Source organism: Octodon degus, unplaced genomic scaffold, assembly GCF_000260255.1.
Source record: "Octodon degus isolate 3935 unplaced genomic scaffold, OctDeg1.0 scaffold00106, whole genome shotgun sequence".
Lineage (NCBI taxonomy): Eukaryota > Metazoa > Chordata > Mammalia > Rodentia > Octodontidae > Octodon > Octodon degus.
In genome coordinates this window covers 9,106,656-9,122,547 of record NW_004524682.1, presented here as the reverse complement: position 1 = coordinate 9,122,547, position 15,892 = coordinate 9,106,656, and positions in this window count along the sequence as shown.

The window sequence follows — 15,892 nt, the reverse complement described above, 5'->3', positions numbered from 1 at the left end:
AGGAAACACAGTTGAACAAATATACAAGCTCATTGCTTACAAATTATGCTTTCCTTGTAAATATAGAACATAGATCATCTGCAATTTATATCATTCAAGATCTATAAGTTGATTTTATGTGTATCACATTTGTCACATGTTAAAGTTCATAAATTCTGGGTTATCATAGGGGATCATTAGGCATTTACACCCAATGAAAGTCAATTCCATGCTTCGGTCCAACAGTCATTTACAGCAGGTAATATCTTCCAAAGAGAGCCAGCATAATGAAGAGTGAGGAAAAAAAAAACCTATGTATTTCCCTTTCCACTTAGCCTTTGGTATTGCATTAATTCCCTGTCTTAGTTACTCTTCTCTCGTTGCTGGGACAAATACCTGACACTCAAAATGAAGGAAGGAAAGGTTTATTTAGCTCAGTTCCTGGAGGTTTCAGTCCATACTCAGCTGGGTCCAACGCAGAGCAGCACAGAGCAAAAACCAGCCTTTCATGGTGGTGGCAAAGAACAAGAGCGCAAGGGAAGGGTAGCAGCAGCTCAAGCAGCTGGCTTCTCTTCCCACCTTACATTGCAATGCAAATTACCTGCCCCAAGGTAGGGGAAGTACTCACACCTATGGGTACTTCCCAGTATTTACCCACCTATGGGTAATCCCAGCAGTACTAAGACCCATAATCCCAAACTTGGATCACACATAATCCCAGTGGATCATGAGTTAACACAAACTCTGGAAGTCCTCACCCCATGACTGCATGAGGCTTTGGGGGGACAACTAGACACAAACTATAACATTCCTGTAATGGAATAAACCAACAAACTACAGCTAGTGGGAAACAGAGGAAAACCAAACTTTTTTTGATACTGGCTCATTTTGTAGGTCAGGCTGGACTGAAGTCATTATGTACCCCAGATTGTCCTTAAACTCACAATGATCCTACTGGCTCAGCCTCACAAGTGCTGGAATTACAGTCATACATTACTGTGTCCAGCTCAAAATCTTCAAAGATCAACTCTCCAGAGAAAAAATTCAGAATAATAAAAGGAATTAATCAGAAGTATATATGGTCACTGAACTGATTAAGAGAAATCAGTTGAAACAAGTGACACTGGCATTTCACTGATGGTGAAGTTCTTCTGTGATAAGGAAGTCACTCTATGATAGGGTGCCATTTGAGCAAATGCTTCAAAAGAAGCAAACTGTAAACCAGAGAGTTGTCATGGATAAGAACATTCCTAGAAGATGGAACAAAAATGAAACACCAGAATTGAAATTCAAGGGCATATGTATGGATGGACTTCGAAGCACAAAAGAAGAGAACATACAATTGTCCAGAATCACCATTGTGCAGAATCACCACGTGTGGTTGTAAAGGGTGTCTGATGGTTCTCCTAAGATCTTGCTGTCCATGATTCCTACTTTGTTCATGGCAGGAATGAGGCAGTTTATGTGCAAGTGTGTAGGTTCTAGTCTCTTGCTGAATCAACATAGATTTCCCTTGAGTAAATCTTAAGTCCTTGGTAAGTCTTTATCAGAGAACATAATATATTTATTTTAAAGAAATTACTCCAGTAATGCTTTTATGAAAAGCTGTAGGGGAGAAGAAAAGAAAATAAAAAGAAGGTCCACTACAGCATGATGTAAATACATGAACACAGTGATTTCCATTAACTTGAAGAGGGATGAGCACTGAGATGACACAGACACACACCTACACACACGCACACACACACACACACACACACACACACACATGGTGAGTAGCAAACTTACTTTGAAACAAACAGCAGCATCTAAGCTTCAAAATTTTCAGATTCAGAAAAAAAATGATATTTCTTTTACTTAGAAATACTGAAAGAAAGCAGAATCTGGAGAAAGTTGGAGATTAAAATGGTAGATTTCTTAAGTAGAAAAAGGCCAGCAACTGATAACCAGACACTGAGAACATGATCGTATTGTATGTTGAGTGCACCTGGGATGATTGCATGAGTAATACCAGAGACTCAAACAGGACATGAAATAAGATACAACTGAGTCTTTGATGATCACATCAGAGTAAGGAGAACTGAATGTAATTTATCATGCAGCCGGATGTATGAATCTTGAAATACGTATTTTTTCCTTAATATTGTGAGAGAATTGTGGATATTTGAGTACTAGGAGACTAAAATAGTTCAAATCTTTGATGTCTTTCAGTTAAATGTGGAATACAGCCCTTAGCAATGGTACAGTAGGAAAATTATATTAGTAGTTAATTATCAGTTCTCAGTTTAGACAGAAGGATATATTTCTTGAATGAGTCTGTGCTCCCTGAGGAATTTTCTGGTTTGGGGGAAGAGTGCAAAATCAGGAATATCTATTCCACAAGAGAAAGATAGCATAGGAACATATTTATACTGGTAGAAAGTGCTCATGCTGAAGCAGAATACAGCTGGGATGTAAAGAGTTTGGTTTGATTCTGAAATATTCTACCATAGGGAATTTGCTAAGCAAAGAATTTAGTGAAATTTGTAAAGCTAGATTATGGATTAGTACAGGCATTTCATTTCCTCAATATCCTATTCCTCAAATATTCTGGAAGCTGCAGCAGCTGATAACCATGAGGATGAGGAGATAAATCACTGCTTATTATAATTACATCTTTGTCTGAGACTTTTTTTATGTATTTAGTACAGGCTCTCCAGGGTCTCACTACACAGATTGGACTCATAGTGAACCTCCTGTTTTCAGCCTCCCAAGTGTTGGGATTATGGGCACATGTCACCATGCCCAGTCTCATTCACTGGCTCTGCAAGCCCTGGGCAGGGCCAGCACAGGGACTGAACCCTGGCCACTGCGTCTGCCTAAGTAAGTGTTTTAGTCCGCTGAGCTATCTGGCAGGCCCTATCTGAGGCATTATTATCAATAACAAAATGGCCTAATTTCGAGTGTATTCCACAAATGGCTAGTTGTGTTTCTTCTAGCATGTTCTCCACACCTCTATACTTTGTTCAGGGTAAGAATGTTCAGTAGCATGTACTGAGAAGGTTTGTTGCTTGCATTGGAAGGTGAAATTGGGCCTCTAGGTTTTTTGGTTTTGTTTCTGTTTTTTTTCCAAGCCATGACCATTTAATTGAGATCATAAAACTTGAGATGCACGCCTCACATATCACCAATAAAGCTTCTTTTCAGGGCATCAGTGCAACTAAGTTGGAATTATCTAAATAAACTTTTAATGCCATTATTAAAATATTATGAATAGACTATATTGATAATAAACTTACATGTTACCTTTTTTCTAGGACTAATAATAAATGGTGAGGTAGAATAGCCTTGGCAGATTTCCTAGCCCTAGCCCCCTAAATTAAGCTTGCACTGACTTTAAATACTGGTGGCTTCTTAGGAATGAGAGATCTGTGTTGCTGAGTGCCCACTCTTTAACGCAGACTTACATTTACTTTTTCAAATGGTTCTATCTCACTAACACATAAGCCCATAGTAGACCTCTAATAAAAGACCAATTTGTAAAACTGGGCCATTTTAATGTCTTTAAAATTTAATGAATAGTTTTCTTGATAAATGTAGTCATGAGAGTTATTCAGCAGTATTCAAGTTATGGTTTTCCTGATTGTTCTGTAGTCTTCGATAAGTGTAAGAAGTTTTTGTACGAAACATCTGTCAGGGCCAGCCAAATAGCTCAGTGGATTAAAGCACCTGCAAGCAGGATCGGGGTCCAGGGGTTCAATTCTCAGGCCTGCTCTGCCAATCCCACCCCTCAAGTATAGTGAAAGGGCAATTGAGACTGGGCATGGTAGTGCATGCCTGTAATCCCAGCTCTTAGGAAGCTGTAAACAGATGGATCACTATGAGTCTGATCTAGTACTGAGACCCTAAACACCCTGTAGACCCTTCCATAAAAATACATACATACATACATACATACATACATACAGATAGATATAGATATAGATATAGATATAGATATAGATATAGATATAGATACAGATACAGATACAGATATAGATAGATAAACCTCTGTCAAACTAGTAAGACTGCATTGATACATCCATAATTTTTGGTTACCTGGGCATATTTACCCCAAATAACCTTGCTTCCTTGTATCACAAGGCCCAACTCACATTCACCTCAATCACTCTTCCTTTGGTACTAACACCCAAGTTGTACGCAGCAGCAGTGAAGGATTCTTTTTTACACCAAGTTTTGACAGGCAAAAGGTGGTTTTCAATTCAGGATGTGTTACATGGACCTACTAAAAATGTAAGCACATGGGCCTAATGAATCTTTCATATTTAGGTGGTTTTCTTTTAAAGGTATCTCCAACAAAGCAGAATTTTAGTAACCATCCTCTTCCATGCCTTCTTTTTTCTCTTTCAGTTTGAATAACTTTTAGTACTTTCTTTTCTCCTTGGGAGCAAACTTTGGGCAGAGGAACCCATTTTCCTGCTTTTTCATTTTTGAATAATCACGTTGGAAAGTACTTTTGCACAAGACTGTCCTTCTCTGTCCAGCAAATAGACAGATACCTCTCCTTGTGGAGTCTTCATCATTCATTCATTTTGTGTTTCTCTTTTCATGCATATTTTTTTCATGCATCTTGATAGCCTTCTTCATTTGTATTTTCTCTGCCTGGTGTTTTTGGTAGAGCTTAGTCTTCAAGCCAATGTTTCATTGTTTGTTTGTTTTTTGTCTTCTTTAAATGTTCATGAGCCTTTCAAATTTCCTTATTTCTCTTTTTCTTCTAGTAATCCAAGTGTTACCCATATCGTTTATGGTGCAATTCAGTATACTTATTCCATGTCATGATGACAGCTGCAGAGCTGCCATGGGTGGCCTCAGGTGGGTAAAGAAAAGTCCGATCTTTGGGGTGTTCCAGATGCATGAGCTGCCTCTGCACGGTTGGAAACAGGGAAGAAATTCAGCCTATATTTCAGGCCATCATCATACTGATTTTGATGTACTGTAGTATTCTTCTGGTAGAGATACTTCTGTTTAATACCTTTACGAACATGTACAATACCTCTGGTGATTTTACAACAGAGATGCATTCAGATAATGACGATAAAATTGTTTAGAGTAACTGTGACAGGTATGTGCATGACTCCTACAATAAAGGACATTGTAACAAATGCATAATTTCTTTTTCTTTTTCTTTCTTTCTTTCTTTCTTTCTTTCTTTTTTTTTTTTTTTTGGTGGAACTATGAATTGAGCTCAGGCCCTTGCACTTGCCAGCGAAACACTTATTCTACTGAGCTATCTCTCAGGCCCCCAAAATATGTAATTCCTAATGTGTTTTTTCCACCCTAATTTGCACATGCCAATGTCTGTAAACTTAATCTAAAAGTGTAAAAGGGTGAGACAGGTACATATTAATATTTATTGTCTAATGAGCAGTACCTCAGTTTACAGACAATATTTTTTTACAGCTTTTTGGAGTCAGTTGTGTTTGTGTTTGTGCAAGGATGATGGTCATTTTTTTTTTTTTTTTGGTCACCTGATGTGGAGTTGGTGACCTGAAGAAGCATTTTTCAACTTCTTTGTTTCCAAACTGAAGTGTTTGTGAACTGAGGCATTGTGATATGGTGTATTTTGGAGGAAGGTCAACTACCATGGAGCATGTTGTTATAAAACTAGTTGTACTCATCCTTTGCCTTTATCAGTGCTATTGGATACCTCCCTAGCCTGATAATGCTCTGCTGGCCACATGACCTGTTTTGATCATTTGAACACAGAAAACTGGCCTTGGAAAGAACTGGAACACAGGGGCCTACCTTTTTTATTGTTCTTGGGACCTATTGGTAAACAGTGTAAACAAACAAGGACTACTGCGTTATTTAAAGAAATACATATTTGCAAAAAAAGCCACCATTTCTGGCTTCCTACCAGCCCCCTTGTCTTCTAGAAGACACATAGGAGGAATTATTGAGAATATGCTGCTAGCAGCAGAAAAACATTCTGAGCATTGCTAAGTGAGAAGACCCAAGAGACATGTAGTCTAGATATATAGCCCGGTTGGCCTAAATAATATGAAGGTAAATTAAATGTTTGGTCACTGAAACCATGGGGGTTGAGACTGATGATTGTACAGAAAAATGTAGCCGATGAGAAAGAACTATAATAAAATGAATTATAAAATGGATATATGTGATTGCTGTTTATCTTTTTATATGTCTCTTACATGAATATCAAAGCGTATGAAAAATATAATTTAATTCATAAGACTTTTTGTAGCCTTTTTAAAATTATGTTTTTCTTCAAAGAAATATTTGCATTTTGTAGTTGCAATGAAACTATTCAATAAGACTGCGTGCTATTTTGCTTCTATTGCATTTGTTATAATAATATGTTGAAGTAAAATAGAATATTGTTTTGGTTATCATGTATCTTCAAATTTTAATCATGTGTAAACTATTTAAAGGAGTATTAGACAAAATACAACTATACATTACAATAATAATGAAAATTATTAAAAACTTTATAAAGAATCTTTATATTCTCCATGAAGAAACTAGAGCAAAAATCAGAGACATCTGGTAGGGAAATAGATGAAGATAGTACAGTGTATTTTTCATTTCTATTTATTCTTATGTTTTCTTCATCATGCTTAGCAACCCATATAATTAGTGTTTGTGTATATAATGCATAACCTTGATGGCTTTGGCAATACTGTGAGAAGTAATGGTTTCAGTCTATCTTGAGGTATATTTGGTACATTTCTATTTTAAGCACAGCCTTTTGCTTATGAGTAAGTGAAGTGATTTATATAATGGTGGGAATGAAGGCAAAGAGTAGTTGTGCCTTTATGTAAGGTAATTTTACACTTTGTATTTTAAAGATGACATTTGAAAATGAGTTTTCAGTCATTGCAAAAATATTGTCATTTATATTCTCTTCATTTTAGTAACATATTTACAGAATTGTCATGAAACATCCATTACTAATAAGCCTAAAATCTGTCCTTCTACTCCTATTCAGGCTCAGATAATTATACTCCCAAATTATGGTATCTGTTTGCATATGAAATGCCTGCATCTAAATGAAAGTAAAAGTCCTCAGAAGTAGACTCAAATCCCTCTAACCTTTCTCTCCTCCTCCCAAACAGAATGATAGGAATTCTGAATAGTTTTCCCATCCGTGTTACGCTCAGGCATGCCAAATCACACTCACTTCTGGTTCCTTCTATCAGCTTTCATGAGGTAAGCTCATATTGCAAAAGAAGTATTGGATTCTGTCACCACCCCTCGACAGAATCTTGTCACACATCATTGTTCTCTATTCCAGTCTCATACCTCTATTTCACTTGCAGTCCACTTACAATAATTTACAATTTATTGATTTTTCTGTTGGCCCAAATATCTTTGTTCAAGCTCCTTGAATTCCCTTAAAAATCATTTACTATTTCTCTAACATTACCCACTTTTTCTCCTTCCAGTGGGAAGAGAAGTATATACATTTCTAATTGTTTTTAAGTAGTATATAATAACATTCCTTGTGTTTTAATTTTCCCTTCTTTAAACAAGTATACCTTATTTTTTTAGCCAAATGTCAGTTTATTCTAATAGAAGCTAATAATGAACTAGACGACTTCTAAAACTTATTTAAAAAATCGTGAGTACAGTGGTCCTCAAAACACATCATTGTACTTTACTTGTCCTTTTCCTTCTTGAGTGATAGGAGATGATTTAATCATTACATGATGAGACAAACTGGAGTAAATAATGTAACCAATGTAATGTAGCATTGACAACATTATGAGAATTTGCTTGAAGATAAGCTTGGAGAGCTGACAGTCAATCTGATAAACAAGAGGGTCAGGAAGGGACCACCAGGCCTACGCAACCTGGATGCAGAGACAAGGCTGGTTCATGTCCTGAGCAGGAGAGCGCAGGTTGGCGTGATACTTCAGTGTGCTAGGAGGGACATATGAGTTCAGTGTAGGAAGTTTTCCTGGAATTTTTGCTTTACTATTTTCAGACTGTGGTTGACCATGGGTAACTGAAACCATAAACAGTGAAACCATCAATACAGCAGGACTGAGGAATGATTGAATGGCTACACATGCTTTTCATCTTTTCCTATTTCTTGGGTTGCTTTGAACCCTTTTCACCCTAATTATAGAGTAATAGTGTAAGTGTTTATTTTTGCTTTTATTTTTGCTCTCATCCTTGCCCTCTGAACTATAGAGCCAGTGGAGCAGTTGTATTTACTAAATCACCATGTCCTTACTTGATTCATTCTGTGCCCAGAATTTTCTTTATCTTTTCCCCTAGAAATTCTACCTATTTAAAAAATTCTACTTGAAGAATTATTTTGTCATTCAGTAAAGTACATGTAAGACATTTTCTATGTTCCAAGCACAGTTATAAAACCTTTAACAATATTTTGGCATATTAATTAAGCATTATTATCTGGTTAATTTTAGAAACAGAAACAGAGATACTGAGAAAATTAATAACTTTCTTCAAGTCTTAAAGAAAAACTAGACTTCTAACACAGGACATTGAGTACCAGTGTCAATGTCTTAAGCCCTGAGACATGTTACTGATAAATGCCCTAGGGAAGCTTCCTTGAGCACGTATTGCGAGTGGTATACTATCCTATATATTTTCTAAGCCTCTGCTTCTTTCATAGCTCATAATTTGGACCATGTGTTTACTATGTGTTTTTCAACCAATTATCTGTGAATTTCATACATGAAATTGATATTTTTATTACAAATGGAACACATATTTTCAAAGAATAATACTTAATGCTTGCTTGTTTTAAATGCTTAATTTTTTCCAGAAGAATGTTTGCCCATATTCTCTACATTAATAATTTGACTCTTTCATAGAAAGTCAAACTATATAGACCTTAATTTTTTAAATGTCTGTTTCATTTCTATATTTTTATAACTAAAAGTATTACATTTATTTATATAAAAACACATATGAAATACTTAATTTATTGTGATAATCCCTCTGATGAAAATTTTTAAAAATTGAGAAATGCTATGAACTGTCTCTGTTCAAACATTATTTTCAGCTACCACTAACAATAAAATAGCTTCATTTAAAAAAATACCAAAATATTAGGATAAAAACAATTAATCTAGCTTAAATTTTATTTGATATCAACCAGTAAAGGTTAAAAACTATTAAATATGCACATTTAAAATTCATTTGTGCACACAAGTGATTTTATGGAAACTTAAAACAATATTTTTTCAGAAATACTCAATTGGAATATTATTCATTGGAAATCATTCAAAGTATATCACACAAAGTTTGCCTATTAGGATATTTTATGTAAAAGTACACAATAATAAAAATATACATTTAAAAATCTATATTATTCTTCTCCCTTTTGACTTCCTAAATTAAGATACATATTAAAGAAAAAATGGCAACATTGTTTAATATGGATCTGCCTTTGTCTGGATGATTTTTTCCCCCAAGAGTTGGAAGTTTGGCCCTTAGTGATGATGCTGATTTGATGGGACCCACAGGATGCAAGGCCTGGACAAAAGTCACTGGGACCTTCCCATGCGAGGGATTCAGGCAGCTCTGGTGGGACAGAACTGCTTCTCACCAGAGGGATGCTCTAAGTGGAGCAGGCCTGTTACTTTCTCACCTCTTCTTCCTGTCCCCCATGTGATCCATGCAGTTATTTGCTTCTGCATTACTCCTTCCATCTCTGCCCTGCAAAAAAGCATGACGTAGCTGAGAGGGTCCTCATGAGAATTCTCTGTGTATGTCTTGTGGCCTTGAACTTCCAGAACTGCGAGCGAAACAAGTGTCTTCTCTTGGGGGCAGCAGAGATTCAGCTCAGTGGCACAGCATCTGCCCGGTAAGCATGAGGGCCTCAGCTTGATTTCTAGTACACAAAGGAAAGAAAGAAAGATCTTTTCTTTATAAAATTAGCCACTTTCAGATGTTTAATACTAGTCATGTAAAGCAGACTAATAAAAGATCCAATGTATGTAAAGGAAATATTTTAGAAAACTATTTCACAGCGATCATAAAGGGACAAAATAGATTTTCATACTTGTAGTGTAGTTATCTATATTACTCCAAAAATGCAACACAAAGAGACTGAAAATCAATGTAGAACAATCAAGAAGAATGCATGAAATGCTAGAATTACTTCTGTGAACTACAAATAATATGGAATGAGTAGCAAACTGAATATACTGAAAAACCAAATTAGGACGACAGAAATAGTGAAGCTCTATCAAAATTTTCACTTAAGGAAAATAATGAAAAGACCAAGATTGTCAGAGTGGCTCTGAAGTATGCACAACTGTATACTATTTACTAGGAACTTAGGATATAAATATGTAAGCATTTTAAAATAATAAAAATATAATAAATAAGTATCAATTTAAAGAAAGAAATAGGGCCGGCAGCTAGCTCAGTGTACTAGGCACCTGCTTAGGCAAGTGCAAGGACCAGAGTTCAATCTCTGGCACCACATGCCCTGCCAGCTCCGTCCCTGGGTGTGCTGAGCTGGCCACCCAGAACCAACATGGGTGCATGCTTGTAATCCCACCTCTGGGGAGGATGAAAACAGGAGGATCAATGCAAGTCTGAGCTGCATAGCGAGAGCCTGTACTAATTTAAAAAGTTAATAAATATAAAAGTAAAAGAAAGAAATAGCCACAGCAATATTAGACAATATAGACATCAGAGGAAAAAAATTATCCTAAAGAGGGAAAATATATAACAATAAAATTGCCAATACACAAATTATACATGTCATATACAAATCAAAACATGGAATTTAAAAGTTTTCAGTACAAAAGTTCTGCAAGAAGAAATTGAAGATTCCATATAAGTACTTCATTAAAAAAACAAGAATGTAGAAAATCAGCCAATCAGTAGCTATAAAAAACTCAACATTACCAGTAAACAACAGGATTTAATCAACATTTATAGGATAGCCTATAAATACCCGAATACATCAGAATACACATCATTCCAAAGTGTCTCCAAAGTTTATATAAAAAAAGAGCTCAATTTTGGACTACAAAAGAAATCTCAGAAAAAAAGCAATCTTTTCTCCAATTGTGATAATATCTAACTAACTCTAACTACAGTGTAATTTCAGAATGAGAGAAGGGCAATTTCCAAGCAACTGAAAACTAAACAGTACATATCTACATAACCCAAGAGTCATAAAGCATACTGAAACAGCATATTCTTTTCCCTTATTACCTGTCTCGGTTGCTTTTACTTTCCATTCTGGGGCAAAATACTCAACACCCAAAATTAAGAAAAGGAGAGTTTATTTAGTGCAGTGAATGGTGGTTTCAGTTCATACTCAACTAGTTCCAAGGCAAAGTGACACATGGAAGAAGGCAGTAGTTTATGGGGTGGAAAACAGCAAAAAGAGCAGAAAGAGGAGCAGCAGTTATAGTTGCTGGCAAGCCTCTTTCCCTTTCTTAATTTGTATACAGATTTTCTGCCCTAGGGCAAGTGGAGCACTCACATTTATAATCCCAGCATTGTGTCATGAATTAATCACAAACTTTAGAAACTGCCCATGACTGCATGAGGCTTTGAGGGGACAACTAGACACAAACCATAATATTATCTAACTTTCAATTCCTTGTCACGGCTTACATGAAAGCCCTTTTTATTTGCGTAATAATATTTATAATAAATACATATTAATAAAAAAGAAAAGACAGCTAGATTAGTTAAACCATATATCTAAATTCTTATTTGTGATCAATCATTTCTTAGGTGTCATTTTTTTATCTGTATGATCTTGGACACTATCAGAACTGGAATTTGGAATTTATTTCTAATGAAAAATTAAGACATCACCTGATATTATAATATTCAAGATGTATAGTTAATATATCTACTAATAAAATTATCTTCATTTGTCTGTCATATACAAAAGAATTAAACATTAAGGTAATTTGTAAACTGATTCAGTCCATATGTAAAGTGAAAATGAATGGTCAATATAAAATTCTGCTGCTTATTTATATTTAATGCAAGCTCCATAAGCTTCCTAGGCATTGCTTTATTTTGTGCTAGGAATATTTCTCCACTTTCATAGAGAGTAAAAGAATAGGTACAAAAGAGGGTGGTGCAGAGAGGAGACAAAATCATGCACACAGCCTTAAATTGGTCCTTCTATTAGATTTGTGCTAGATTCAAAGAAGCTCTGTGCTCAGATCAGCCCTGCAGGATGTGGAGCAAGTGGCCTGCCACCCCCACCGAAGGCCAGGAATTGTTAATCAACAAGTGCAACACAGTGCTAGAAGGTAAGCAGTTCACATATAAAGGAAATATTGATGAAAATTTCCTTCTATTTTTAGGATACTGTCAACATTCCTAAGGAATGGGAAAAATCTCAATTCTTATAAGCATTTCAAATACATTTTATAACGTTACATTTCTCCCTAGTACTGGTAGAATTGAAGTGTCATAGGTTAAGCTTAAAAATACTTGTAATTTACTGAAAAAAGCATAAAATCATAAAAATTAATATCAAATATTAATTTTATGACATTTAATCAAAATTTCAAAACAAATTTTATCTTCTGATCCTTCTTGTATTTCTAAGGTTCTGGATGTTTAGCACAATCTTGAGTCCTAGCTTGAAATACAGCTAAGACTACTCTATAACTGAGTAGTCATCTGCCTTTTTGTAAAATCCAAATTATGTGAATCAATCATTTGACAAAATAACCTGTGGACGGATTCATCTCTATGCAACTCATTTACTTTCACTGCCTTGATCTGAAGTAGTAAAGTATAATGAAGAACACAAAGAACCTAATCCCTCCAATTTCTAAACAAGGAGCCTGAATATCAAGTCTTAATATCCGTTTGCTGCTTTCATTGAAGTTGATCAAACAACTCTATGCTGTTAAAATATCTTTAAACAAGGTGGAAAACTTAAGTACTTTAATGTAAATTAGTTTTCCCCTATGTGGATATAAATAATCTTAAGATTGTATTTTTATATTTTGCAACCAATAAATACTTTTCTTAACCTTTCTTGCAGAATTAGCCGCTTGACTCCTTACTTTCCTAAACTAAAGGCCAGAAAATCCCTTGCCCGCTCTCCTTGGCACTGGATTGGCTCCTCTAATCTGGCCGGTAGGTGAAGGTCTTGAGTCCGATGTAAGAGCAGAGCTCATTCTGTGCAGTATCAGTCCAGAGAAATCCCTGTGTCCGTGGCGTTAGTGGCAAGTTCAGAGGCTGTACCTCTTCATTCACTGACAATTTTGTGTTCACACTAGACAAATTTTTCAAGCTGAGGAAGCTCTATGATGAATTTTATACTTTCATGGAAATTATGTCCATTACATTATATTCTTCTATTTTTAAAAAATATTCTGTCTATTAACAAATAGAATGCATTTTGTTTCTTATAACTGAGAACATAATGGAATAGACAGAATTAGGATTATGTAAAAAACATACTTCACCTCATAAAATAAATGATATACAGAACTTTATTTTGTTTTCTAAATTTAATACTTAGGAACAAGATCAGGATTAGATGTCAAGACTTTGAAATGTAAGTCCTCTATAATCCAGTGAGAACACCCCATTTTATTTTTTATAAATCTGAGTAATCTTACATATCTAAATTATCTGTTGGCATCTCAAAGAAAAAAAATATACTTTTTTGAATTTGCTTGTCTTCTCTACAGTTCAAACGAAGAAATAAATTTATATGTGATTTTAAAACTACAGATAAAGGAAGCCTATTTCCTAACACTGATGTTGATGAAAGCTCCTCAGACTGCCAACCATTTATTAGAGAACGATGTAGAGTAAGTTTCCCCAACTATGCGTTTGATAGACAGATACGGGAAGAGAGTATTTTCTATTTTCTATTACTCTCTGAGACTGACTTTTTAAAAAAATATTATAGTGAAACCATCAAAAAAATGTGTCCTCTGGGCTCAGACTTACTAAGTTTTAAAGCTATTATTTCTTTATAGGGAAATGATAAGCCATAGGAAAATTTTTGCAGCCTTAAATCATCCTTCTCTATAAAATGTGACTTGCTCCTGTGACCTGAAGGTTGGTTGTCTTGGGTCTTTTTAAAGCTATGGATGAATGAGTTTTTGAGCTAAGAATCATATTATGGTAAGCATCTTTCTCCTTGAATACTTCTCATTCAGCTCTCAGCTCTCTAATTCAAAGAATATTAGATTAGAAACACTTTAGAAATTCTCAAAGGTTATGGCTACATGTGTGAAGAAAAACGATCTTCAGGATAGCTAAGGACTAAGCCACATATCAAAACGAACACTCATGCTGCTCAGAGAAGCAAAGTGGCTGGCCACACACCTTTTAGAGAAAGTAATAAAACTCCCAGGGGACACCTGATTAATGCAATCACACATATCATGAGCATAACCTGCCAAAATGTCCCTTTAGGGTTGCCCCAAAAGTTCACACCACAGAATTTTATTCTTGAGATTTAAATCAATGTAAATTTAACTTCTTAAGTTAAAAAAGTAAAACTCATCATAATCATAGATTTATGAGATGCATTCATTTCTCTTTCCTTAGTGAGTCGATTATCATGATGTGAATGCTCAAATTATAATGTTAGCTGTTTGCATGTCTCAGTTTAATAATGCAGACAAATGTACATCATCCATAAATCTTATTTGCAGTAAGGGAGAGAAAAAATCTAAAGAAATTAACATTTTTAGTTATATGTGGTTTTAATTACAAAGGAGGCAAGGAAAAAACATGAGTATGTATAAGATATACTTTACTTATTTTAAGAAAAGTTTATGGTTAGGTGTACTGTTTGACTGGTATATAAAGTGTGAACAGAAAGTGGTTAGATGAAGAAATGAGAAATCTATTTTAAGAAAAGGACACATTCAAACTGCACCTAACGTATGGGACAACTTAGAAATTATATGAAATGATTATATAATACTCCATGTGGTGTTGGCCAAATAGCTCAGGGGATTAAACCGCCTGTATGTAGGTGCAGGGTCCAGGCCTGGCAGTGCCTGTCCCACTCCTGGGGCACATGGAAAGGGCAATTGAGACTGTGTGTGGTGGCACGTCCCTATGACCCTGGCTCTTGGGAAGCTGTAAACAGGCGGATCACTACAAGTCTGATCTAGTAGTGAGAACCTGAACACCTTGTAGACCCTTCCCTAAAATACAAAACAAACAAACAAACAAAAACTTCCATGTCATGTTTTTCCTCCCAGTCTATTTCATGCTATTTATTTATTTAATCGCTGGAACCCTATTTTCCTTCTACCTTCTAATTGGTTCTGAAATCTTATCATATTTCTTTCCTAATTCTCTCTTCATTAGATGTAAGGAAAATGCAGATTTCATGCTGGAATTGCTTTATTTTCTTCAGTTTCCTCACCTTCTTCATTTTCAGCTCACCTTTCACACTATGGCAACTAAAATGTTTAAAAAGTATATTTATAGGACCAACATTCTCCATTACTTATATTATTGCATCAAATATTAGGTCAAAATCTGAAAAGCTTTGTGACAACTAAAAAAATGTTTTGCTTAATTTAATAATTAAAGTATCTCTTAGCTCTTTTAAAAATGTTTTATTGGTATACATTTGTGACATCAAATTTACAGTACTAGTGAACTGCTAAATATATTTGTGGGCTCTTAATAATTTTACCTTCTCTTTACCCTTACCTGTATCTATTGCCCCTTATTCAGATCTCTTTCCCATCTCCAAAATGTTTACTTCCTTGTTTTGTATCATTTCTCTTTTATTTCTCTGACTTATTTGTATTTTAGGTTTAAACCATGACCTTAAATTACAACCATTTACCTAAAAGTCATCAAATTTATCCTTTTTCATGGCCAAATATTCCATTTTATTTGAAAACTACTTCTTTATCCATTTCTCCATTGATGAGCATTTGGGTAGTTTCCA